This window comes from Coregonus clupeaformis, chromosome 34, assembly GCF_020615455.1.
Source record: "Coregonus clupeaformis isolate EN_2021a chromosome 34, ASM2061545v1, whole genome shotgun sequence".
Lineage (NCBI taxonomy): Eukaryota > Metazoa > Chordata > Actinopteri > Salmoniformes > Salmonidae > Coregonus > Coregonus clupeaformis.
Genome location: NC_059225.1, coordinates 5,641,408 through 5,668,258, shown reverse-complemented (window position 1 = coordinate 5,668,258; position 26,851 = coordinate 5,641,408). Strand labels below are relative to the sequence as shown.

The 26,851-nt window shown below is 43.5% G+C and overlaps 1 protein-coding gene across 2 annotated transcripts in view; it reads left to right on the top strand.

Moving 5' to 3' along the window:
* Positions 1-5,073: 5,073 nt before the first annotated feature.
* Positions 5,074-26,851, top strand: part of LOC121579054 (liprin-beta-1-like) — a 40,082-nt gene continuing 18,304 nt past the window's right edge. For both annotated transcript variants that reach the window (XM_045210384.1, XM_045210383.1), the window contains exon 1: positions 5,074-5,199. The gene's annotated coding sequence lies outside the window, so the exon portion shown is untranslated. The remainder of the gene's footprint in view (positions 5,200-26,851) is intronic.

The following is a 26,851-nucleotide window of genomic DNA, read 5'->3' as shown; positions in this document are numbered from 1 at the left end:
ATACAGGCTAGCGAAGCAGTGAGAGCTCAAGCGTCCCCATTCTGGTGTGGTGGCTTCTGGTCCAGACACTCGTAACTGCCGTTATAAAACCCACTGACCCTGATAAAAGCGGGAGAAGGCTTTCTCATGTGTATCCAACATTAAAACAGTTTCCCCTAATGGGTTTATCCTCAATGTTCTGGACTGTACATTAAAAGCATGATGTCTTATTGACTATGATGAGAAACTACACCAAAATTACACACTACACAATTCTTCAATAGAGTGCTATAACACTGTTAACCAAGAGCAACTCCTGGAAAATGACAAACATCAGCATTCACATCACAAGTGTTTCTAAGTCTAAATATTGCCTAACTTCCCTCCTGTAGCTCAGTTGGTAGAGCATGGCCCTTGCAACGCCAGGGTTGTGGGTTTGATTCCCACGGGGGGCCAGTATGGAAAATGTATGCACTAACTGTAAGTCGCTCTGGATAAGAGCGTCTGCTAAATTACTAAAATGTAAACTTCCTTTGACAATTTGTACATCCTGTAACCAGCTGTTTCTTTGCCATTCAACATGTGTTAGAGCCACCTTATCTGAATTCCCCATAGGGGCATGATGAGGGAGTTGCTTAAACAGACAGATTTTGATGGGGATTGTTGTATTATGCTAATTAAATTACGGGGGCGTGGACATCGACTCTAGGGGGTTAAAGTCAGAACAACCTGCCCTGTACCTACTCCTGAAACAAGAAATGGCTCCACTCCAGTCCAACTTAGCGCTCCACTACAACTTTAAGAGGATCAACTTGACACAGATGGACCACTGCCTCTAGCTCCTGTGGACAGAAGCTTCTAGCTTGCTCCCTATTGGTGCCTTCAATCAAGGACATGAGACACTAGAATCACTTTAAAGTCACTCTTGATCCATTCACTCTCAGGCCATTGCTGTGCACTAGAGTGCAAAGGGGCAGTGTCACTGCCTATACCCCCTACGCTACCTATTCACTGTCAAACCATTCCATGTCAATCTCCATTACGATGGATCAGTCATATCTTCTTTACACAACTGCCATAGCCATGGTCTTTAAAGACAGTCATCATACATACAATGCCTACAGGAGGACACATTAATCTACTGTACGGACAGACAAGTATGGGACTAAACTGTTATCATTAGGAGTGAATAGCAGCATACTGTACAATATACACAAAGTACTGGCACAAACTGTACTTTCAAACTAATGCTAATTTACATAGTGTGATTGCTACAGTAAAAAAGTCAGCATCAAGCACGTTCACCTGATGAGTGCCCTCGTAATGACTCCATACTCAGGATTCCATATGGTTTTCGGAATTAAACAGACCGTTGAAGCAATTTTCTGATTGTCTGCATTTCAAAACGTATGTGTTTACTGTTAGTACACAGCGATCATTCTGATATACAGTATGCCAGATGGTGGGGTGCAGAAGGATGGGCATGAGATGCAACACATACAGTGGGGAAAAAAAGTATTTAGTCAGCCACCAATTGTGCAAGTTCTCCCACTTAAAAAGATGAGAGAGGCCTGTAATTTTCATCATAGGTACACGTCAACTATGACAGACAAAATGAGAAAAAAAAATCCAGAAAATCACATTGTAGGATTTTTAATGAATTTATTTGCAAATTATGGTGGAAAATAGGTATTTGGTCAATAACTAAAGTTTCTCAATACTTTGTTATATACCCTTTGTTGGCAATGACACAGGTCAAACGTTTTCTGTAAGTCTTCACAAGGTTTTCACACACTGTTGCTGGAATTTTGGCCCATTCCTCCATGCAGATCTCCTCTAGAGCAGTGATGTTTTGGGGCTGTCGCTGGGCAACACGGACTTTCAACTCCCTCCAAAGATGTTCTATTGGGTTCAGGTCTGGAGACTGGCTAGGCCACTCCAGGACCTTGAAATGCTTCTTACGAAGCCACTCCTTCGTTGCCCGGGCGGTGTGTTTGGGATCATTGTCATGCTGAAAGACCCAGCCACGTTTCATCTTCAATGCCCTTGCTGATGGAAGGAGGTTTTCACTCAAAATCTCACGATACATGGCCCCATTCATTCTTTCCTTTACACGGATTAGTCGTCCTGGTCCCTTTGCAGAAAAACAGCCCCAAGCATGATGTTTCCACCCCCATGCTTCACAGTAGGTATGGTGTTCTTTGGATGCAACTCAGCATTCTTTGTCCTCCAAACACGACGAGTTGAGTTTTTACCAAAAAGTTATATTTTGGTTTCATCTGACCATATGACATTCTCCCAATCCTCTTCTGGATCATACAAATGCACTCTAGCAAACTTCAGACGGGCCTGGACATGTACTGGCTTAAGCAGGGGGACACGTCTGGCACTGCAGGATTTGAGTCCCTGGCGGCGTAGTGTGTTACTGATGGTAGGCTTTGTTACTTTGGTCCAGCTCTCTGCAGGTCATTCACTAGGTCCCCCCGTGTGGTTCTGGGATTTTTGCTCACCGTTCTTGTGATCATTTTGACCCCACAGTGTGAGATCTTGCGTGGAGCCCCAGATCGAGGGAGATTATCAGTGGTCTTGTATGTCTTCCATTTCCTAATAATTGCTCCCACAGTTGATTTCTTCAAACCAAGCTGCCTACCTATTGCAGATTCAGTCTTCCCAGCCTGGTGCAGGTCTATAATTTTGTTTCTGGTGTCCTTTGACAGCTCTTTGGTCTTGGCCATAGTGGAGTTTGGTGTGTGACTGTTTGAGGTTGTGGACAGGTGTCTTTTATACTGATAACAAGTTCAAACAGGTGCCATTAATACAGGTAACGAGTGGAGGACAGAGGAGCCTCTTAAAGAGAAGTTACAGGTCTGTGAGAGCCAGAAGTCTTGCTTGTTTGTAGGTGATCAAATACTTATTTTCCACCATAATTTGCAAATAAATTCATTAAAAATCCTACAATGTGATTTTCTGGATTTCTTTTCCTCAATTTGTCTGTCATAGTTGACGTGTACCTATGATGAAAATTACAGGCCTCTCTCATCTTTTTAAGTGGGAGAACTTGCACAATTGGTGGCTGACTAAATACTTTTTTTCCCCACTGTAAGAGTGAAGTCTATTTGAGAGTTTAGTTGCTCTGGTATGTTAGCATGGCAACAGCATAATGGCTGCCTTTTGGGCAAAATGTGAAGTTCTAGAACATGTTATTCTGTCCTGTTGTTGTTGTAAGTAGTCTATTGACTTAATGGCCAGTGTGGCTCACAGTGTGTCTCGCTGCAAACGGCAAGGTCTCCAGTCACATAACACACAGCTGTGGGAGGGCATGGGCACTAGATGTTTTTTTGTACACTGTGGGGTAGAACCACAGACTGTACAGTATAAAGGGTAAAGCTACAGCACACTGTGAGAGCTAGTTCAATGCTGCATACTTCTCTTAGCACTGTGCAATCAGAGCACACAGACCTTGAAGTATGATAAATCAAATGGTCTCAGAGGTAATAAGGACATGCTGAATGTGGTTCAATCAATGAGGTAGAAAATATTGTAATGCCATACTTACAGTAATTCCATGTAGTCCTGTGAAGAGCAAGTACAGTGACATATGTCCCATTATCACCTGCCTGTCATTAGGTAATTATAGCATATTCATCATATCTCAGTCAAGACCAGATTACTCATTTCCTTCCAGATCTAGCCCTAAGAACTACTCCAGCTCCACCTGCTGGTTATTTTGTCTCCTCTGTCAATCAGAGCTCCATTATCATCCGTTCTCAGATAGCTACTGGATGTGCAGGCTTTTGCTCCAACCCAGGACTTACCTGTTCCAGAGCATCCACTGTTTTTTTTTTGCAAAAGGTTGCAAACAGAGAACTAAGACCATGCATATCTGAAACAACATGTAAGCCTAATGCCAGTGAATATCAGCAGCTGATTCAATTACGTTGCCTACTTTCGTTATAATAATTAAACGCTTTATCTATTGAACCTGTGACTGTAACCTCCTCCGGAAAATGAAAGTTCATTCAAGTGGTGATTTTCCAGAAAGAGATATAAACAAAAATATGTTCACATTCCTCCAGACTTGGTGGAATCTTCCATGAGGATGTGTAATCAGTGAATGATAGAGTTGACAGGAAATTAATTGCTGGATCCACCCATTTGCCAAGGTGATAGCCACAAGGAATTAATTATTTCAGGAATGTGTTGTTTTTGCAGTGCTGCTGGCTATGTTGACAGTTTCAATTATGCACTGTGACCGTTAAAACCACTAGAGAGAGCCATTTAGCTTTACTCCAGGGGTGGCAGTCAGAATTGATTTTATGCCCAGCAAAGGTTTGTGGACTAGATTACTCGGAGCTAGATTCCACAAAGCCTGGTCTTTGCGCCACTCCGTTGGTGGAGTCATCAGAAACTTCCTTCACCACAGAGTGGAGTTTAGTAAGCGAAGCAAAGGTATGCTCAACTAGCTGTTGGTTTATTAGTATCTTCTCCTTTGATACAACTAGGATTATATCCTGTGTCAATTTGCCTGTTGACCACTGTTATTTTCTTCAGAGTGCACTCAGTTTCCATCATTTCCTAACTCTAAACGAATTGTACTGATTACTGAAGTGCCCTTAGACAGTCCATCAAATCAGCCTACAGCAGAATGCCCACCAAGCTAAGGTACGTTGCCTAGAGAACATCATGATCAGAACCTAAAATAATGAAATGAAGAGCAACATTCATACCGTACAGCTGTTGTGTAAAAACCTGACGGACATAATCTGTTAATCATCAATTTTCAGACAGTTTGGTGGAGGAAGCAAAATCATAATCATATCAGTATGATATGGTATTCAATATGAATGATATTCATAAAATAAAACATATATTACACACATATATATGTTATTTGTCTCATGTATAATGGCCAGTTTTCAATTAGTTATTTTATCCCCTCCAAAGTGAAAACCAATCGTCTTCAAATCCAAAAATAATTTAGCATACACGGGGTTGAAATTGGATTGAATAGCAAACGCTATGTAGTAGTCTGTGATTGGCCTTGGTTGGCGCATGCGCAGTGTGATATATCGCAAACTTCTGGAAATTGGGAATTCGTTATGCAGCTCTATCGAAAGGTGTTGCATACCGCTCGAGAGAGCACTGAAAAGTGAACTTTTGGAATAGCGGAAAGGTCGCCCATCAAGGAGTCCACGTGTGAAGTTATTCCTCTTGAATTGGGTACGTTGTTTTAAATGTGAAAATGTGTATTCCAGTTATATCGCACCAGTTTTTAGACTTTGACCGTCAATTGTATTGTTTGTATGGGTTAAATTTAGTCTGCGCCATTGGGTTATTCATGGTCAATAACAGTAGTTTTACTATGAAATTAAATAGAAAAACAATGGAAAACATTTGAGACCAACTTTCTTGGACAGTTATTTTCCTCATTGACTTACGATACTGCTGTGCACAGCTGTCAGTAATCAGTTGATGAGACCGCAACTTTGACATGGTCAAAAAAAACAATGAATGGGCAACATTGTGATACAATGAATACATTTTCACCTTTACCACAACTCTTGATTATGGTTACAGTGTAGCAATGAGCAATAACATCACAAATATTAAAAAGTGTTGCATGCCACTGAAGTTTTTACATATGGTATGTACACCTCAGGTAGGTAGGTCAACGTTACCTCCAGGTAGATTCATTAACTGTAAGTTAGGCCTATTCATAAAGGGGGTGATTCATTCGTGCAATTGTGGGAGACAAGGACACGTTCACAAGATAGTTCAACAACGAAAACATCACAGTTGCAATGGTTAATAAAAATTGTTGATCTAGAGCTCATGCCAAATTCATTCATTGTGTCCTTTTATTTAAGGGCTCTTAGTTTTATTGGTATTACTCTGTAGTCTTAAATTGTCCAGGAAAGAGCGCTCCTTCCTGAGATATTGTCTGTGTCCTTGCTCTTGGCTATCGCTCTGTGTATTGGGTGTCTTTGGGAGGGGGGAGGGAGGAGGGGGGGACTGACTGAAAGCATAACAAAGGATTTACTCTCAAAGACCTTGGTTCAGTCTGCTGCACTCAGACCAATTACTGTATAGTAGATTCTATTTTCCCCCCCAGACAAATGTCCTAAGGATAGCATGCAGTCACATGTATTTGACTGTATTATACAGTTTTGTGTCCAATGACTGCAACATTATCAGGCAAGGATAATCGTTTGAAATCTGTATCAGTGCTGCAAGACAACATACTTTTCACCCCAAGTCCAGCTGAAAGTTGTTGTTCAAGCCAGGTACAGCCGAAAGGCCAGACTTCCAAGAGCTATAGTGACAGCTTTATATTGACAAAATTGTGCCCTCCAACCTAGTACCAAGGAAACAATCAACTGGGTGTCTGTCCTTTTAAAAGGTTTTTCAAGGAAATATCCATTAATCTATATCTGCATTATGTGCAGAATAGTTTTGTTGACATTTTTCATTTCCTCAGGCAGTGTGTCCTGTCAGTTGTTTGTTCCTCAGCCATAGTTGAGTCAGTTCCAGCAGAGGAGGTGAAGTTCATTGATATAGCATGGGTTGGTCCTAGTTTGTTGTGAAGAGCAGAGAGCAAAGTATTTTAGCCTACAGCTCCTTCATCCAGTGTTCAACTGAGTTATTTGACAGACCTAGCTATCCTAGCTACGTAAAGTAATAGATGTCATGCATCTAGCTTAAAAAACCCTTCCTTCAGCTGCACCCATTCTACTAGATTTGGTCCTGAGGCCATACTCCACCATTCAGACCTACTTTTCCTACACGTTGACATTCCATACATACTTCTGGAGGACTACTCCTGCGGTGGCGTATTTTGAGTGGTGGGACAGCTCCTGGGCGCGACTCTTTGTTAAACACAAATGTTGTGAAGCAGTTGGGGCATTGCTGGAGTAGACATGATTCTTGTACTTGACATTTTAATGTGAAGACTCTTTGTTTCATTCATTGCACTTGTTGTTGTTGAATTCTTATACACATATTTGCATTTACAGTAGTCTATGGAATTCCTGACTGGAATAATGTGCTTTCTGTTTCCGCTAAAAACCTCTTTGTCAAGATCTTTGGCTTGCGTCACATACCAGTAGTAGCAGGGCTCTACAGTGCAACCATTTTACTCGCATATGTGCCTAAATATTTTGCTGTGCGACCTGGATTTTTAATTTAGGAGCACCAGTGCGCCTAGAAAAATTAAGGATTCTAGCTTTAATACCTCAAATATTTTTCGTTGTGCTTCTAAATTTCTTTGTGTGAGCCTACATTTTTCGACTTAGGTGCACACGTAGGTGCTCCTTGTAAAAATAAAAAAATCAGCGTAAAGCTCTGAATTGTAGCTGGGAAAAAGGCAGACAGTGTGACTGAAAGGAAGACATTTCTCAAGCACGTGACAGGAAGGACTTCCTAACGGTACAAGGCGAAGGTCATCCTGAGTGCAGGGATGCTTTGGCCAGCAGCCTAGTTCACTAAACAGCCTAGTCTAACTTCAGAGATGATTGTCTCTGTCTTATTTGTATTCAGTCATGCCAAGCTTTCAGGTCCTGCTTCAAAATCCATATTCGTATTTAGTCTACAGTGGCAGATAGTCAAACATCTGTGCATCAGAACTATAGCTAATGATGACTAGCCCCAGGACATACATAGAATGCATAATTAAACTGACATTCAGTTTCAGTGTGGCTATTAGTTGGACTGATGTGTATTTTGTAGTGCACTGTTCAGAATTGAGGTGCCTAGTTGCTTTCCCCCCTCCCCCGTTTTTATTTTCTTCAAGTGTGTGTTTTTGGCTGTAATTTAGTCGGGAAATGCTGAAAACGGTCGTACCTTGTGTTCTGTATCCCTCGCGTTCCATGTGACACTGTGCAGGACAAAGAGCTGTTTGTGTGCCGTGTCTACAGAGCCACGACCACAAGGGTGAAGTCCCAGCCTACTAGTACGACTGCAACCTGACCTCACTCCAGACATGACAAAAGGACCATTAGCCATCTAAGTAAAAGAAGCATGCAAACAAGCCAAGTTGTTTTAAATAGTAGGATACTGTTCAGGAAATAGTTGTGTTGCACGTTTATTTTAGTTGTATGTTTTTGTTTGGCTTTACATGGTAGGCTATTTCATGGCTCTGAATACTGAAATCACCTGATGTTGTGTTTTTAGGTGCTGTATGACCAAACCAACATCCAGTACTACTGTTAGGACATTCTTAATTTGTATGACTCAAGCATTGTGCTATATGGGGTATTTAATTATCTACCATATTTTGAGCCCCCTGTTAAACAACAGCTCACCAGCTGAAGGGGAGACAAGTGCGTAGGTCAGTTTAGTTGTGAAGGACACATCTGTGGCACAGCTGGAACTCTATAGCTATGTAGCTATTGGAAATTGTGTGTGTGAGGATCGTCAATGGGCCAGGAGGTGTGTTTTCTTTTCGAATGAGTCTCCCCTCCCCTCCATATCTCTACATCTGGTTGATGTCAAAATATGTAAATAAACCAAAATAACGTCTACCCAATGATTTCAAAGGCAAACCGGAGCCAAATGGGTTAGCCCTCGCTTACAATGCACACATTCAATAATGAGGCCTTACTAGGAAAACATTCACGTAGAGAAGCTTTTTTCCCAAGAGATTGAATCATCTTTTTTTTTCGAGTGGTAGACTTTTGTTTTTTCTGGTGACTCGGAAAGCTTTGATGCTTTGATAAAGAAGAACCCGCTGGTTGTTCAGAGGAGTTTGCACACAATGGCCAGTGCAGTCTAGTGGAATGGTTGTTATCAGTGAGTAGGTGAGATTATATTAGGGGAAACTCTGTGGTAATGGAATTACGCTGACAATCAGATTTTTCACTTTAAAATGTATACCAAACAAAAAAACATTGATTTCCAAGTTTAACAAAACATACAACTATATGGCATACATTTTTTTAAAGTGATAAATCGGAATCTCAGCGTAATTCCGTTATCGTGGAATTGCCCTTAGACAACAGGCCTACTGTAAGAGTGAAGCCAGTCGGTTGGTGTGTGTGTACAGTACCAGTCAAAACTTTGGACACACCTACTCATTTCTTTATTTTTACTATTTTCTACATTGTAGAATAATAGTGGAGACATCAGAACTATGACATAACACATATGAAATCATGTAGTAACCAAAAAAGTGTTAAACAAATCAAAATATGTTATATTTCAGATTCTTCAAAGTAGCCACCCTTTGCCTTGATGACAGCTTTGCACACTCTTGGCATTCTCTCAACCAGCTTCATGAGGTAGTCACCTGGAATGCATTTTAATTAACAGGTGTGCCTTGTTAATTTGTGGAATTTCTTTCCTTAATGCGTTTGAGCCAATCAGTTGTGTTGTGACAAGGTAGGGGTGGTATACAGAAGATAGGCCTATTTGGTAAAAGACCAAGTCCATATTATGGCAAGAACAGCTCAAATAAGCAAAGAGAAACATCAGTCCATCATTACTTTAAGACATGAAGGTCAGTCAACCCGGAACATTTCAAGAACTTTTAAAGTTTCTTCAAGGGAAGTCACAAAATCCATTAAGCGCTATGATGAAACTGGCTCTCATGAGGACCGACACAGGAAAGGAAGACCCAGAGTTACCTCTGCTGCAGAGGGTAAGTTCATTAGAGTTAACTGCACCTCAGATTGCAGCCTAAATAAATGCTTCACTGAGTTCAAGTAACAGAGACATCTCAACATCTACTGTTCAGATGTTATATCAGGCCTTCATGGTTGAATTGCTGCAAAGAAACCACTACTAAAGGACACCAATAAGAAGAAGAGACTTGCTTGGGCCAAGAAACACGAGCAATGGACATTAGACCGTTGGAAATCTGTCCTTTGGTCTGATGAGTCCAAATTTGAGATTTTTGGTTCCAACCGCCGTGTCTTTGTGAGACGCAGAGTAGGTGAACGGATAATCTCCGCATGTGTGGTTCCCACCGTGAAGCATGGAGGAGGAGGTGTGGGGGTGCTTTGCTGGTGACACTGTCTGTTATTTATTTAGAATTCAAGGCACACTTAACCAGCATGGCTACCACAGCATTCTGCAGCGATACGCCATCTCATCTGGTTTGCGCTTAGTGGGATTATCATTTGTTTTTCAACATTACCCAAAACTCACCTTCAGGCTGTGTAAGGGCTATTTGACCAAGGAGAATGATGGAGTGCTCCATCAGATGACCTGGCCTCCACAATCACCCGACCTCAACCCAATTGAGATGGTTTGGGATGAGTTGGACCGCAGAGTGAAGCAAAAGCAGTCAACAAGTGCTCAGAATATGTGGGAATTCCTTCAAGACTGATGGAAAAGCATTCCTCATGAAGCTGGTTGAGAGAATGCCAAGAGTGTGCAAAGCTGTCATCAAGAAGAATCTCAAATATAAAATATATTTTTGATTTGTTTAACACTTTTTGGTACTACATGATTCCTTATGTGTTATTTCATAGTTTTGAAGTCTTCACTTATTGTACAATGTAGAAAATAGTAAAAATAAAGAAACACCCTTGAATGAGTAGGTGTGTCAACTTTTGACTGGTACTGTGTGTGTATAAGACAAGGGGTGGCGGTCTGTGTATATTTTGTAAATAACAGCTGGTGCACAAAATCTAATCTGAGGTAGAGTATCTCATGATAAGCTGTAGACCACACTATTTACCAAGAGAGTTTATCTATATTTTTCGTAGCTGTCTATTTACCACCACAAACCGATGCTGGCACTTAGACCGCACTCAACAAGCTGTATAAGGCCATTAGCAACTGTTTTGCTAGCACAGACTAGAATATGTTCCGGGATTCTTCCGATGGCATTGAGGAGTACACCACATCAGTCACTGGCTTCATCAATAAGTGCATCGATGACGTCGTCCCCACCGTGACCGTACGTACATACCAGAAGCCATGGATTACAGGCAACATCCGCATTGAGTGAGTGGGACTCTAACCCGGACGCTTATAAGAAATCCCGCTATGCCCTCCAACGAACCATCAAACAGGCAAAGCGTCAATACAGGACTAAGATTGAATCGTACTACACCGGCTCTGACGCTTGTCGGATGTGGCAGGCCTTGCAAACTATTATGTACTACAAAGGGAAGCACAGCAGCAAGCTGCCCAGTGACACAAGCCTACCAGACAAGCTAAATTACTTCTATGCTCGCTTTTAGGCAAGCAACACTGAAGCATGCATGAGATCATCATCTGTTCCGGACGACTGTGTGGTCACGCTCTCCGTAGCCGATGTGAGTAAGACCTTTTAAACAGGTCAACGTCCACAAGGCCGCAGGGCCAGACAGAATACCATGACGTGTACTCCGAGCATGCGCTGACCAACTGGCAAGTTTCCTCACTGACATTTTCAACCTGTCCCTGACTGAGTCTGTAATACCAACATGTTTCAAGCAGACCACCATAGTCCCTGTGCCCAAGAACACTAAGGTAACCTGCCTAAAATGACTACCGACCCATTGCACTCACGTCTGTAGCCATGAAGTGCTTTGAAAGGCTGGTCATGGCTCACATCAACACCATTATCCCAGAAACCCTAAACCCACTCCCAATTTGCATACCGCCCCAACAGATCCACAGATTATGCAATCTCTATTGCACTTCACACTGCCCTTTCCCACCTGGACAAAATAAACACCTACGTGAGAATGCTATTCATTGACTACAGCTCAGCGTTCAATACCATAGTGCCCTCAAAGCTCATCACTAAGCTCAGGACCCTGGGACTAACCACCTCCCTCTGCAACTGGATCCTGGACTTCCTGACGGGCCGCCCCCAGGTGGTAAGGGTAGGTAACTACACATCTGCCACGCTGATCCTCAACACGGGGGCCCCTCGGGAGCGTGCTCAGTCCCCTCCTGTACTTCTTGTTCACCCATGACTGCATGGCCAGGCACGACTCCAACACCATCATTAAGTTTGCTGCCGACACAACAGTGGTAGGCCTGATCACCGACAACGATGAGGCAGCCTATAGGGATGAGGTCAGAGACCTGGCCGTGTGGTGCCAGGATAACAACCTCTCCCTCAATGTGATCAAGACAAAGGAGATGATTGTGGACTACAGGAAAAAGAGGACCGAGCACGCACCCATTCTCATCGACGGGGCTGTAGTGGAATAGGTTGAGAGCTTCAAGTTCCTTGGTGTCCACATCACCAACACACTATCATGGTCCAAACACACCAAGACAGTCATGAAGAGGGCCCAACAAAGCCTATTCAGGAGACTGAAAAGATTTGGCATGGGTCCTCAGATCCTCAAATAGTTCTACAGCTGCACCATCGAGAGCATCCTGACTGGTTGCATCATCGCCTGGTATGGCAACTACTCAGCCTCCGACCGCAAGGCACTACAGAGAGTAGTGCTTAGGGCCCAGTACATCACTAGGGCCAAGCTTCCTGCCATCCAGGACCTCTATACCAGGCGGTGTCAGAGGAAGGCCCTAAAAATTGCCAAAGACTCCAGCCACTCTAGTCATAGACTGTTCTCTTTGCTACCGCAAGGCAAGCGGTAACGGAGCGCCAAGTCTAGGTCCAAAAGGCTTTTTAACAGCTTCGACCCCCAAGCCATACAGGGAAAAAAGTATTTGATCCCCTGCTGATTTTGTATGTTTGCTCACTGACAAAGAAATGATCAGTCTATAATTTTAATGGTAGGTTTATTTGAAAAGTGAGAGACAGAATAACAACAAAAAAATCCAGAAAAATGCTTGTCAAAAATATTATATAAATTGATTTGCATTTTAATGAGGGAAATAAGTATTTGACCCCCTCTCAATCAGAAAGATTTCTGTCTCCCAGGTGTCTTTTATACAGGTAACGAGCTGAGATTAGGAACACACTCTTAAAGGGAGTGCTCCTAATCTCACGTGTTACCTGTATAAAAGACACCTGTCCACAGACGCAATCAATCAATCAGATTCCAAACTCTCCACCATGGCCAAGACCAAAGAGCTCTCCAAGGATGTCAGGGACAAGATTGTAGACCTACACAAGGCTGGAATGGGCTACAAGACCATCGCCAAGCAGCTTGGTGAGAAGGTGACAACAGTTGGTGCGATTATTCGCAAATGGAAGAAACACAAAAGAACTGTCAATCTCCCTCGGCCTGGGGCTCCATGCAAGATCTCACCTCGTGGAGTTGCAATGATCATGAGAACGGTGAGGAATCAGTCCAGAACTACACGGGAGGATCTTGTCAATGATCTCAAGGCAGCTGGGACCATAGTCACCAAGAAAACAATTGGTAACACACTAGGCCGTGAAGGACTGAAATCCTGCAGCGCCCTCAAGGTCCCCCTGCTCAAGAAAGCACATATACATGCCCGTCTGAAGTTTGCCAATGAACATCTGAATGATTCAGAGGAGAACTGGATGAAAGTGTTGTGGTCAGATGAGACCAAAATGGAGCTCTTTGGCATCAACTCAACTCGCCGTGTTTGGAGGAGGAGGAGGAATGCTGCCTATGACCCCAAGAACACCATCCCCACCGTCAAACATGGAGGTGGAAACATTATGCTTTGTGGGTGTTTTTCTTCTAAGGGGACAGGACAACTTCACTGCATCAAAGGGACGATGAACGGGCACATGTACTGTCAAATCTTGGGTGAGAACCTCCTTCCCTCAGCCAGGGCATTGAAAATGGGTTGTGGATGGGTATTCCAGCATGACAATGACCCAAAACACACGGCCAAGGCAACAAAGGAGTGGCTCAAGAAGAAGCACATTAAGGTCCTGGAGTGTCCTAGCCAGTCTCCAGACCTTAATCCCATAGAAAATCTGTGGAGGGAGCTGAAGGGTCAAGTTGCCAAAGGTCAGCCTCAATCTTAATGACTTGGAGAAGATCTGCAAAGAGGAGTGGGACAAAATCCCTCCTGAGATGTGTGCAAACCTGGTGGCCAACTACAAGAAACGTCTGACCTCTGTGATTGCCAACAAGGGTATTGCCACCAAGTACTAAGTCATATTTTGCAGAAGGGTCAAATACTTATTTCCCTCATTAAAATGCAAATCAATTTATACAATTTTTGACATGCGTTTTCTGGATTTTTTTGTTGTTATTCTGTCTCTCACTGTTCAAATAAACCTACCATTAAAACTATAGACTGATCATGTCTTTGTCAGTGGGCAAACTCAATCAGCGGACAAAATCAGCAGGGGATCAAATACTTTTTTCCCTCACTGTAAGACTCCTGAACAGCTAATCAAATGGCTAAACGCACTATTTGCATTGTCCCCCCCACCCCCTCTTTTTACTGCTGCTACTCTGTTTATTATAATAATATAATAATATGCCATTTAGCAGACACTTTTATCCAAAGCGACTTACAGTCATGTGTGCATACATTTTTTTTTTTTTATGTATGGGTGGTCCCGGGGATCGAACCCACTACCCTGGTGTTACAAGCGCCATGCTCTCAGTTGAGCTACAGAGAATTATGTATGCATATTCACTTTACCGCTACCAACATGTACGTATAACCTCAATTACCTCGACTAACCTGTGCCCCCTCACATTGACTCTGTACCATAACCCCCTGTATATAGCCTCGCTACTGTTATTTTACTGCTGCTCTTTAATTATTATTATTTCTTTTTTTTACATATCTATTTTTTACTTAACACTTATTTTTCTTAACTGCATTGTTGGTTAAGGGCTTGTAAGTAAGCATTTCACTGTAAGTTCTACACCTGTTGTATTTGGCGCATGTGACGAATAACATTTGATATAAATGAGAGAGGAGCACATCTGGAGGAGGTTTGAAGGAATCCGGGGGAGGGTGTTACGGACTGCGGGTCATACAGCTCACAGAGATGCCAGTGTCGGGTACTGAACTGACACCTCACACTGAGCACTGAACTGCTCTGGAATGAAAGAAGGTTTCAATGCATTTACCCACAGTAGAACTGTCTGTGTAGCGTAGCTCCGGAGATTTGCCATTCCTGACAGACAGTACTTTACAAGGCTGCGTAGATAATAACTTTTTTCGGTGGTTTTAAAACTCTGAATCTGCCAGCCACTGAGTGATATAACCACAATGGAAAACTCTTTGCTCTTCACCATAAAGTTGTACTTTACTGGTTCAGTGAGTCATTGAGAGTGGGATGGCCTATGTGGTGTTAATTCCCACTAACCATTTTAGCAAAGACACGCATTAAAATTGTATTTGTTTTTCCATTGTGTCAATTGCGCTCTAAAGGCTCTCAAAAGGTACGCTTCAGTTGATTTCATTAGGTCCAGATTTTAATATTAGATAAAGATATGTTCTCAGCTATTATTTCAATGTCAACTGCCCCTTAGGCTGTTAAAAACCAGAGAAGTTGGTTCTATGTGGCATCAGTATGAGTCAGGAACATTAATTATACTGTCAAAATTGACTACAGAGTGTAAATAGGATCATTTTGGTCATTAAGTCAGTCTCGTCCAAAACTGAGTTTTGTAAGTGAGTTTGTCACGACTTACTGAAGGGTTGGGTATGGATTACGATCATGCCCACACCCAGTGCCCACTAACACGAGAGAAGCAGCTGTCCTGATTCCGCTCTATCCAATCATAGCAGCCTAGAACCTCCAGACAGTGAGACAGACTTGCCCATTACGCAGCACCTCAGACTTGTTTACATAAGACAACACGTTATGTTGAAATAACCCTTGGCCCTAAGCCCTTTATGGAGTGGCCACTTGCTGATGTGTTTGGTGTCAATCATTAGAGTGTGCCACTATTTTGGGCAAAATGAGAATTGAGACTAACAGAGTACTCTTGATATATTGTATTGTCAATATTCCAAAACCCATTGGCGAGCATCTTGTATCCCCCCGCGACCTGTTTTGTAACATGATTCCCTATGAAACACTGCCAGACAGATGCACATTCTGGTAATAGATGTTGAGAAAGGTGTAAAAAACTAAACGGCACTAAAGCACACACCTCGCCAGTGACTTGAATAGCTGATTGTGGCTTGGCTGCTCAATGTGCCTGCTAGCTTCTACCTGTTAGCTTCATTGACAAACACAGAGTTGGAACTTAGCTAGCGAGTGATTTTGGGCACTGATAAACAGCGTGTAGCTTGTGCTTTAGAGCAATTCCACGGTAACGGAATCACACTTTGACTCAGTTTTTAAACTTTAAAATGTATGCCAAAAAAAACCCATTGATTTCAAAGTTTAACAAACCATACGACTCTATGCACAAGGACTACTTTTAACAACTTCTACATAAAAATGTACAAAAACTAATTTAGTGGAAGAACTGTGCAGATGCAAACTTTAGTAACGGCATTACGGTAAAATCTCCCTCAGGTTTTTATGGAACCACGTTTTCCCTAAACTTTGTTAAATACACTGCTCAAAAAAATAAAGGGAACACTTAAACAACACAATGTTACTCCAAGTCAATCACACTTCTGTGAAATCAAACTGTCCACTTAGGAAGCAACACTGATTGACAATAAATTTCACATGCTGTTGTGCAAATGGAATAGACAACAGGTGGAAATTATAGGCAATTAGCAAGACACCCCCAATAAAGGACTGGTTTTGCAGGTGGTGACCACAGACCACTTCTCAGTTCCTATGCTTCCTGGCTGTTTTGGTCACTTTTGAATGCTGGCGGTGCTTTCACTCTAGTGGTAGCATGAGACGGAGTCTACAACCCACACAAGTGGCTCAGGTAGTGCAGCTCATCCAGGATGGCACATCAATGCGAGCTGTGGCAAGAAGGTTTGCTGTGTCTGTCAGCGTAGTGTCCAGAGCATGGAGGCGCTACCAGGAGACGGGCCAGTACATCAGGAGACGTGGAGGAGGCCGTAGGAGGGCAACAACCCAGCAGCAGGACTGCTACCTCCGCCTTTGTGCAAGGAGGAGCAGGAGGAGCACTGCCAGAGCCCTGCAAAATGACCTCCAGCAGGCCACAAATGTGCATGTGTCTGCTCAAACGGTCAGAAACAGACTCCATGAGGTTGGTATGAGGGCCCGACGTCCACAGGTGGGGGTTGTGCTTACAGCCCAACACCGTGCAGGATGTTTGGCATTTGCCAGAGAACACCAAGATTGGCAAATTCGCCACTGGCGCCCTGTGCTCTTCACAGATGAAAGCAGGTTCACACTGAGCACATGTGACAGACGTGACAGAGTCTGGAGACGCCGTGGAGAACGTTCTGCTGCTTGCAACATCCTCCAGCATGACCGGTTTGGCAGTGGGTCAGTCATGGTGTGGGGTGGCATTTCTTTGGGGGGCCGCACAGCCCTCCATGTGCTCGCCAGAGGTAGCCTGACTGCCATTAGGTACCGAGATGAGATCCTCAGACCCCTTGTGAGACCATATGCTGGTGCTGTTGGCCCTGGGTTCCTCCTAATGCAAGACAATGCTAGACCTCATGTGGCTGGAGTGTGTCAGCAGTTCCTGCAAGAGGAAGGCATTGATGCTATGGTGACTGGCCCGCCCGTTCCCCAGACCTGAATCCAATTGAGCACATCTGGGACATCATGTCTCGCTCCATCCACCAACGCCACGTTGCACCACAGACTGTCCAGGAGTTGGCGGATGCTTTAGTCCAGGTCTGGGAGGAGATCCCTCAGGAGACCATCCGCCACCTCATCAGGAGCATGCCCAGGCGTTGTAGGGAGGTCATACAGGCACGTGGAGGCCACACACACTACTGAGCCTCATTTTGACTTGTTTTAAGGACATTACATCAAAGTTGGATCAGCCTGTAGTGTGGTTTTCCACTTTAATTTTGAGGGTGACTCCAAATCCAGACCTCCATGGGTTGATAAATTTGATTTCCATTGATAATTTTTGTGTGATTTTGTTGTCAGCACATTCAACTATGTAAATAAAAAAGTATTTAATAAGATTATTTCATTCATTCAGATCTAGGATGTGTTATTTTAGTGTTCCCTTTATTTTGTTGAGCAGTGTATATGCTCCGAATGAAGATTCAAAGATACCTGCAGAAAGAATGGGGTGGGGAATTATGAGTTTTAATCACTTAATAATTCATAACATTGCTATCAGTAAAATCACTAACTAATTGGAAAAAGGAAAAAGGTATTTGATCCTCTGCTGATTTTGTACATTTGCCCACTGACAAAGAAATGATCAGTCTATAATTTTAATGGTAGGTTTATCTGAACAGTAAGAGACAGAATAACAACAACAAAAATCCAGAAAAACGCATGTCAAAAATGTTATAAATTGATTTGCATTTTAATGAGGGAAATAAGTATTTGACCCCCTCTCAATTAGAAAGATTTCTGGCTCCCAGGTGTCTTTTATACAGGTAACGAGCTAAGATTAGGAGCACACTCTTAAAGGGAGTGCTCCTAATCTCAGTTTGTTACCTGTATAAAAGACACCTGTCCACAGAAGCAATCAATCAATCAGATTCCAAACTCTCCACCATGGCCAAGACCAAACAGCTCTCCAATGATGTCAGGGACAAGATTGTAGACCTACACAAGGCTGGAATGGGCTACAAGACCATCACCAAGCAGCTTGGTGAGAAGGTGACAACAGTTGGTGCGATTATTCGCAAATGGAAGAAACACAAAAGAACTGTCAATCTCCCTCGGCCTGGGGCTCCATGCAAGATCTCACCCCGTGGAGTTGCAATGGTTATGAGAACGGTGAGAAATCAGCCCAGAACTACACGGGAGGATCTTGTCAATTATCTCAAGGCAGCTGGGACCATAGTCACCAAGAAAACAATTGGTAACACACTACGCCGTGAAGGACTGAAATCCTGCAGCGCCCGCAAGGTCCCCCTGCTCAAGAAAGCACATATACAGGCCCGTCTGAAGTTTGCCAATGAACATCTGAATGATTCAGAGGAGAACTGGATGAAAGTGTTGTGGTCAGATGAGACCAAAATGGAGCTCTTTGGCATCAACTCAACTCGCCGTGTTTGGAGGAGGAGGAATGCTGCCTCAAAGGGACGATGGACGGGGCCATGTACCGTCAAATCTTGGGTGAGAACCACCTTCCCTCAGCCAGGGCATTGAAAATGGGTCATGGATGGGTGTTCCAGCATGACAATGACCCAAAACACACGGCCAAGGCAACAAAGGAGTGGCTCAAGAAGAAACCCATTAAGGTCCTGGAGTGGCCTAGCCAGTCTCCAGACCTTAATCACATAGAAAATCTGTGGAGGGAGCTGAAGTTTCGAGTTGCCAAACGTCAGCCTCAACCTTAATGACTTGGAGAAGATCTGCAAAGAGGAGTGGGACAAAATCCCTCCTGAAATGTGTGAAAACCTGGTGGCCAACTCCAAGAAACGTCTGACCTCTGTGATTGCCAACAAGGGTTTTGCCACCAAGTATTAAGTCATGTTTTGCATACTGAATTATGTTAAAGGAACTCAAGCTTACCTGCTTTAGTGCCTTACTGCTACCCTTTCTTTATGCTTCTTATTAGTTTCATTTTACTATCCCATGGAGGGAATGTTCATGTTTGGATTCTAAAAACTGCTCTTCCAGTTAGAAAAATATCCACGTTTTGGGTTTCCCCCTTGGGGTGTGAGACAGACGGCTGACCAAATAAAGCTTCCTCCCTCCCTGGAGTGAGAGTGGGATGGCTTTCCATCAGAAGGAAATGCCTTGGGAGGAAAAAACAATGGTACTAAAGGCGTCAGCATGCTCTCTTATAAGACCTTTGCTTGAAAAACTAGAAATTAGCGGCAATAGTACTGTTTGTCCATTTTGAGATGCCGTAGCCAGTATACACTTCCTCAAAATAGTCAGAATTAATCTAAGATAACTCAAGAAATCTGTCATTAATTTTGACATTTTTGCCGAAGAGGTCTTAGTTGCGTAATTTTACATCTAACTAAAATTTGGTGCAGTATTTTTCAATGAAAATATTTGCATGAAAATGAGTCCTCTCATTGAATGACAACAGACTTTATTGAAGAATCCCTACTGTTGACCAATCACAGACGAAGGGGCGTAGACTTCGGCTCTGAACTTCGGCTTGCCTCCAGAAAAAAATGTGTGTGCCCGAACAGCCGGAAAAAACTAAATGTCCAAAACGAGCGGAATCGTCACAAAATGTCGTCATAATATATGCACGAACTCTACCGAACTGTTTAGGCTGGGAAGCATGTGGACGCCTTAAGGAGGAGCCCAGTGGTACACCACCCTTTTTTTTATGTCACCTTTATTTAACCAGGTAAGCCAGTTGAGAACAAGTTCTCATTTACAACTGCAACCTGGCCAAGATAAAGCAAAGTAGTGCGATTAAAAACAACAACAGAGTTACATATGGGGTAAAACAAAACATAAAGTAAAAAAAAAATACAACAAAAAAATAATATATATATATATATATATATATATATATATATATATATATATATATATATATATATTATATATACACACACACAGAGTGGGGAAAAAAAGTATTTAGTCAGCCACCAATTGTGCAAGTTCTCCCACTTAAAAAGATGAGAGAGGCCTGTCATTTTCATCATAGGTACACGTCAACTATGACAGACAAATTGAGAAAAAAAATCCAGAAAATCACATTGTAGGATTTTTAATGAATTTATTTGCAAATTATGGTGGAAAATAAGTATTTGGTCACCTACAAACAAGCAAGATTTCTGGCTCTCACAGACCTGTAACTTCTTCTTTAAGAGGCTCCTCTGTCCTCCACTAGTTACCTGTATTAATGGCACCTGTTTGAACTTGTTATCAGTATAAAAGACACCTGTCCACAACCTCAAACAGTCACACTCCAAACTCCACTATGGTCAAGACCAAAGAGCTGTCAAAGGACACCAGAAACAAAATTGTAGACCTGCACCAGGCTGGGAAGACTGAATCTGCAATAGGTAAGCAGCTTGGTTTGAAGAAATCAACTGTGGGAGCAATTATTAGGAAATGGAAGACATACAAGACCACTGATAATCTCCCTCGATCTGGGGCTCCACGCAAGATCTCACCCCATGGGGTCAAAATGATCACAAGAACGGTGAGCAAAAATCCCAGAACCACACGGGGGGACCTAGTGAATGACCTGCAGAGAGCTGGGACCAAAGTAACCATCAGTAACACACTACTCCGCCAGGGACTCAAATCCTGCATTGCCAGACGTGTCCCCCTGCTTAAGCCAGTACATGTCCAGGCCCGTCTGAAGTTTGCTAGAGTGCATTTGGATGATCCAGAAGAGGATTGGGAGAATGTCATATGGTCAGATGAAACCAAAATATAACTTTTTGGTAAAAACTCAACTCATCGTGTTTGGAGGACAAAGAATGCTGAGTTGCATCCAAAGAACACCATACCTACTGTGAAGCATGGGGGTGGAAACTTCATGCTTTGGGGCTGTTTTTTCGCAAAGGGACCAGGACGACTGATCCGTGTAAAGGAAAGAATGAATGGGGCCATGTATCGTGAGATTTTGAGTGAAAACCTCCTTCCATCAGCAAGGGCATTGAAGATGAAACATGGCTGGGTCTTTTAGCATGACAATGATCCCAAACACACCTCCCGGGCAACGAAGGAGTGGCTTCGTAAGAAGCATTTCAAGGTCCTGGAGTGGCCTAGCCAGTCTCCAGATCTCAACCCCATAGAAAATCTTTGGAGGGAGTTGAAAGTCCGTGTTGCCCAGCGACAGCCCCAAAACATCACTGCTCTAGAGGAGATCTGCATGGAGGAATGGGCCAAAATACCAGCAACAGTGTGTGAAAACCTTGTGAAGACTTACAGAAAATGTTTGACCTGTGTCATTGCCTACAAGGGGTATATAACAAAGTATTGAGAAACTTTTGTTATTGACCAAATACTTATTTTCCACCATAATTTGCAAATAAATTCATAAAAAATCCTACAATGTGATTTTCTGGATTTTTTTCTTCTCATTTTGTCAGTCATAGTTGACATGTACCTATGATGAAAATTACAGGCATCTCTCATCTTTTTAAGTGGGAGAACTTGCACAATTGTAGGCTGACTAAATACTTTTTTCCCCCACTGTGTGTGTGTATATATATATATATATATATATATATATATATATATATATATATATATACAGTGTGTGAAAATGTAGCAAGTTATGGAGGTAAGGCAATAAATAGGCCATAGTGCAAAATAATTACAATTAGTATTAACACTGGAATGATAGATGTGGAGGTGATGTGCAAATAGAGATACTGGGGTGCAAATGAGCAAAATAAATAACAATATGGGGATGAGGTAGTTGGGTGGGCTAATTTCAGATGGGCTGTGTACAGATGCAGTGATCGGTAAGGTGCTCTGACAACTGATGCTTAAAGTTAGTGAGGGAGATAAGAGTCTCCAGCTTCAGAGATTTTTGCAGTTCGTTCCAGTCATTGGCAGCAGAGAACTGGTAGGAATGGCGGCCAAAGGAGGTGTTGGCTTTGGGGATGACCAGTGAGAGATACCTGCTGGAGCGCATACTACGGGTGGGTGTTGCTATGGTGACCAATGAGCTAAGATAAGGCGGGGATTTGCCTAGCAGTGATTTTATAGATGGCCTGGAGCCAGTGGGTTTGGCGACGAATATGTAGTGAGGACCAGCCAACAAGAGCGTACAGGTCACAGTGGTGGGTAGTATATGGGGCTTTGGTGACAAAATGGATGGCACTGTGATAGACTACATCCAATTTGCTGAGTAGAGTGTTGGAGGCTATTTTGTAAATTACATTGCCGAAGTCAAGGATCGGTAGGTTAGTCCATTTTACGAGGGCATGTTTGGAGGCATGAGTGAAGGAGGCTTTGTTGCGAAATAGGAAGCTGATTCTAGATTTAACTTTGGATTGGAGATGCTTAATGTGAGTCTGGAAGGAGAGTTTACAGTCTAAACGGACACCTAGGTATTTGTAGTTGTCCACAGACTCTAGGTCAGACCCATCGAGAGTAGTGATTCTAGTCGGGTGGGCGAGTGTTGTATGGCATTGAAGCTCGTTTGGAGGTTTGTTAACACAGTGTCCAATGAAGGGCCAGATGTATACAAAATGGTGTCGTCCGCGTAGAGGTGGATCTGAGAATCACCAGCAGCAAGAGCGACATCATTGATATACACAGAGAAAAGAGTCGGCCCAAGAATTGAACCCTGTGGCACCCCCATAGAGACTGACTTAGGTCCAGACAACAGGCCCTCCGATTTGACACATTTGGGGGGCATGGGCAAGTTGCAGCGGAGGGTGCAGAGCTGGTGGCAGGGGTAGTGGTAGCCAGGTGGAAAGCATGGACAGCCATAGCAAAATGCTTGTTGAAATTCTCGATTATTGTAGATTTATCGGTGGTGATAGTGTTTCCAAGCCTCAGTGTAGTGGGCAGCTGGGAGGAGGTGCTCTTATTCTCCATGGACTTTACAGTGTCCCAAAACTTTTTGGAGTTAGTGCTACAGGATGCACATTTCTGTTTGAAAAAGCTAGCCTTTGCTTTCCTAACTGCTTGTGTATATTGGTTCCTAACTTCCCTGAAAAGTTGCATATTGCGGGGGCTATTCGATGCTTAAGCAGTACGCCACAGGATGTTTTTGTGCTGGTCAAGGGCAATCAAGTCTGAGGAGAACCAGGGGCTATATCTGTTCTTAGTTCTGAATTTTTTGAATGGGGCATGCTTATTTAAGATTGAGAGGAAATTACGTTTAAAGAACAACCAGGCATCCTCTACTGACGGAATGAGATCGATATCCATCCAGGATGCCTGGGCCAGGTCAATTAGGAAGGCCTGCTCGCTAAAGTGTTTTAGGGAGCATTTGACAGTGATGAGGGGTGGTCGTTTGACCGCGGACCCATTATGGACGCAGGCAATGAGGCAGTGATCGCTGAGATCCTGGTTGAAGACAGCGGAGGTGTATTTAGAGGTTAAATTAGTCAGGATGATATCTATGAGGGTGCCCCTTTTTACGGATTTAGGGTTGTACGTGGTAGGTTCCTTGATAATGTGTGTGAGATTGAGGGCATCTAGTTTGGATTGTAGGATGGCCGGGGTGTTAAGCATATCCCAGTTTAGGTCACCAAGCAGTACGAACTCTGAGGATGGATGGGGGGCAATCAATTCACATATGGTGTCCAGGGCACAGCTGGGGGCTGAGGGGGGTCTGTAGCAAGCGGCAACAGTGACAGACTTATTTCTGGAAAGGTGGATTTTTAGAAGTAGGAGCTCAAATTGTTTGGGCACAGTCCTGGATAGTATGATAGAGCTCTGCAGGCTATCTCTACAGTAGATTGCAACTCCACCCCCTTTGGCAGTTCTATCTAGATGGAAAATGTTGTAGTTGGGAATGGACATCTCTGAATTTTTGGTGGCCTTCCTAAACCAGGATTCAGACACTGCTAGAACATCAGGGTTGGCGGAGTGTGCTAACGCAGTGAATAACTCAAACTTAGGGAGGAGGCTTCTGATGTTAACATGCAAAAAAACAATGCTTTTGCGGTTACAGAAGTCAACAAATGATAGCGCCTGGGGAGTAGGAGTGATACTGGGGGCTGCAGGGCCTGGGTTAACCTCTACATCACCAGAGGAACAGAGGAACAGAGGATGACTAGAATAAGGGTACGGCTGAAGGCTTTAAGAACTGTTCTTCTAGTGCGTTGGGTACAGAGAATAAAGGGGGCAGATTTCCGGGCGTTGTAGAATACATTCAGGGCATTATGTACAGACAAGGATATGGAAGGATATGAGTACAGTGGAGGTAAACCTAAGCATTGGGTAACAATGAAAGAGATAGCATCACTGTAGGCACCGATTGAGCCGGTCTCCGCGTGTATGGGGGGTTGAACAAAGGAGCTATTTGAGGCAGTTTGAGAGGGACTTGGGGCTCTACAGTGAAATTGTATAATAAGAACTAACTGGAACAGCAATAGGCGAGGCATAAAGCAATCACAGGTGTTATTCGAGAGAGCTAAGACAACAACTGGTAATGGCGATGAAAGTTTGGGCTGAGGCTAAACAGATAAACAGGACAGGGTACCGTGTAAAGGAACAGTCCAGCAGGCATCAGCTGTGCAGCTGAGTGATCATAAGGTCCAGTGAACAGCAATATGTGAGTCCGAGAGCAGTTCGAATTGGTGCTATAGCACAGGCGAGCAGGAAGCACGGCTGTTGTTTGCGTGTGCTAGCGGGCCGGTGCTAGCAGATGGATCTTCGTTGTCGTCGCAACGGGAAGCCTGTTGAAACCACAGACGATTACGTCGGCAGACCAGTCGTGATGGATCGGCGGGGCTCCGTGTCGACTCTAGGAGGTCCCGTCCGGTTGACAGAGAGGTAGATAGCCGGGAGATGAGCCTGACACGAGGCTAGCTCAAGGCTGATTTAGCCAACAACAACATCCATTTGGTTGCAGCTAGCTAGTTGCTATGATCCGGTGTTAAAGGTCCAGTGATTCAGTGATTCCGGCAGAAAAAACTATATGTTCTGGGTCATTAACGCGCTGTGCAGACAGTGCAGACTGGCCGATAATAGTCCAGGCTAGAGCTGGCTGGTAGGTAGTGCAGGCCACGGACAATGGTGAAAAACCGCTAACGGTGGCTAATAGCAAGTAGCTAGTTAGCTGGCTACTCCCGTCTGGTAGACAGAGAGGTAGATAGCCGGGAAATAGGCCTGGCTCGAGGCTAGCTCAAGGCTAACTAGTGCTTGCTTCGGGGGCAGTGGTGATTAGCCAACAGTAACATCCATCCGGTTGCGGCTAGCTAGTTGCGATCCGGTGTTAATGTCCAGTGATTCAGTTATTCTGGCAGAAAATCCGATGTTCTGGGTGAAAAACCGCTAACGGTGGCTAATAGCAAGTAGCTAGTTAGCTGGCTAGCTAGTTTCAACTGGAGATCCTAGATAAAAGGTAAGTCAATAATAGAATCCGTTCCACATTGAGTGAGGCGGGTTGCAGGAAAGTATATTTAGTAGAAGGATGAAAATGTGATAGGGAAATATGTACGAAAAAAACTAACAAAAAACAGGCTATTTACACAGACACACAAGAGTACACGACCACACTGCTACGCCACCCTGCATTCTATAGGTAGCCTTTAGTCAGCAAATAATTCATCTTGACGATAACGTCGTTCAGATTATTTGAGTTATCAATTGGAATGTCCAATGAACAATGATTCTGCTTTATGTGCCTTTTTTAAAGGCTGTGAAAACCATCCAAGACAATTATGTGGGCAGCTTTATAAAGCTGGAATTGTTTTCTTCTGGAAATGTTTTCTGCTTGAGCAACTCCCTTCCATCAGAGAGTTTCTGGGTGTGACTCTCTGACCCAGGGGGAAAGGAAATGAAGTAAGCCCCCTCAGCGTTTTCCACAACAACTCACCCCCCCCTCCCCCCTCCAACCCTGAGTTATGCTGCCCTTCTGCCCTGGACAAGGAGAGGGCTCTCTCTCATTACCCTCCAATTCAATTGACTTTGCGTCGTGATTTCATATCCTCTCAGGCTATTTTACATTTCTCATTCAGATTGTACATTTGTTTTCGTGAATTCAATATGTAATATAACGTTAGGCCTACCATGAAAGTGAAGTTGTCTGGTCCATTTTAAGTGAATGAGCTGCTTGTGACATCCTGAGGCTGGGAGTGATACTTTGTTATGGAAGCTTGGAATTCCAGTCAAGCCAACACACTGTGGGGAGAGATCCCTGGTAGAATAGCATCATTATTCCAGATAAGAGCCCACTCTCAATTCCCATGACTGGTCTAAGGGTGGCAGGTAGCTTAGTGGATAAGAGCGTTGTGCCAGTAACCGAAAGGTCGCTGGTTCTAATCCCCGGGCCGACTAGGTGAAAAATCTGTCTGTGCCCTTAAGCAAGGCACTTAACCCTAAATGCTCCTGTAAGTCGCTCTGGATAAGAGCGTCTGCTAAATGACTAAAATG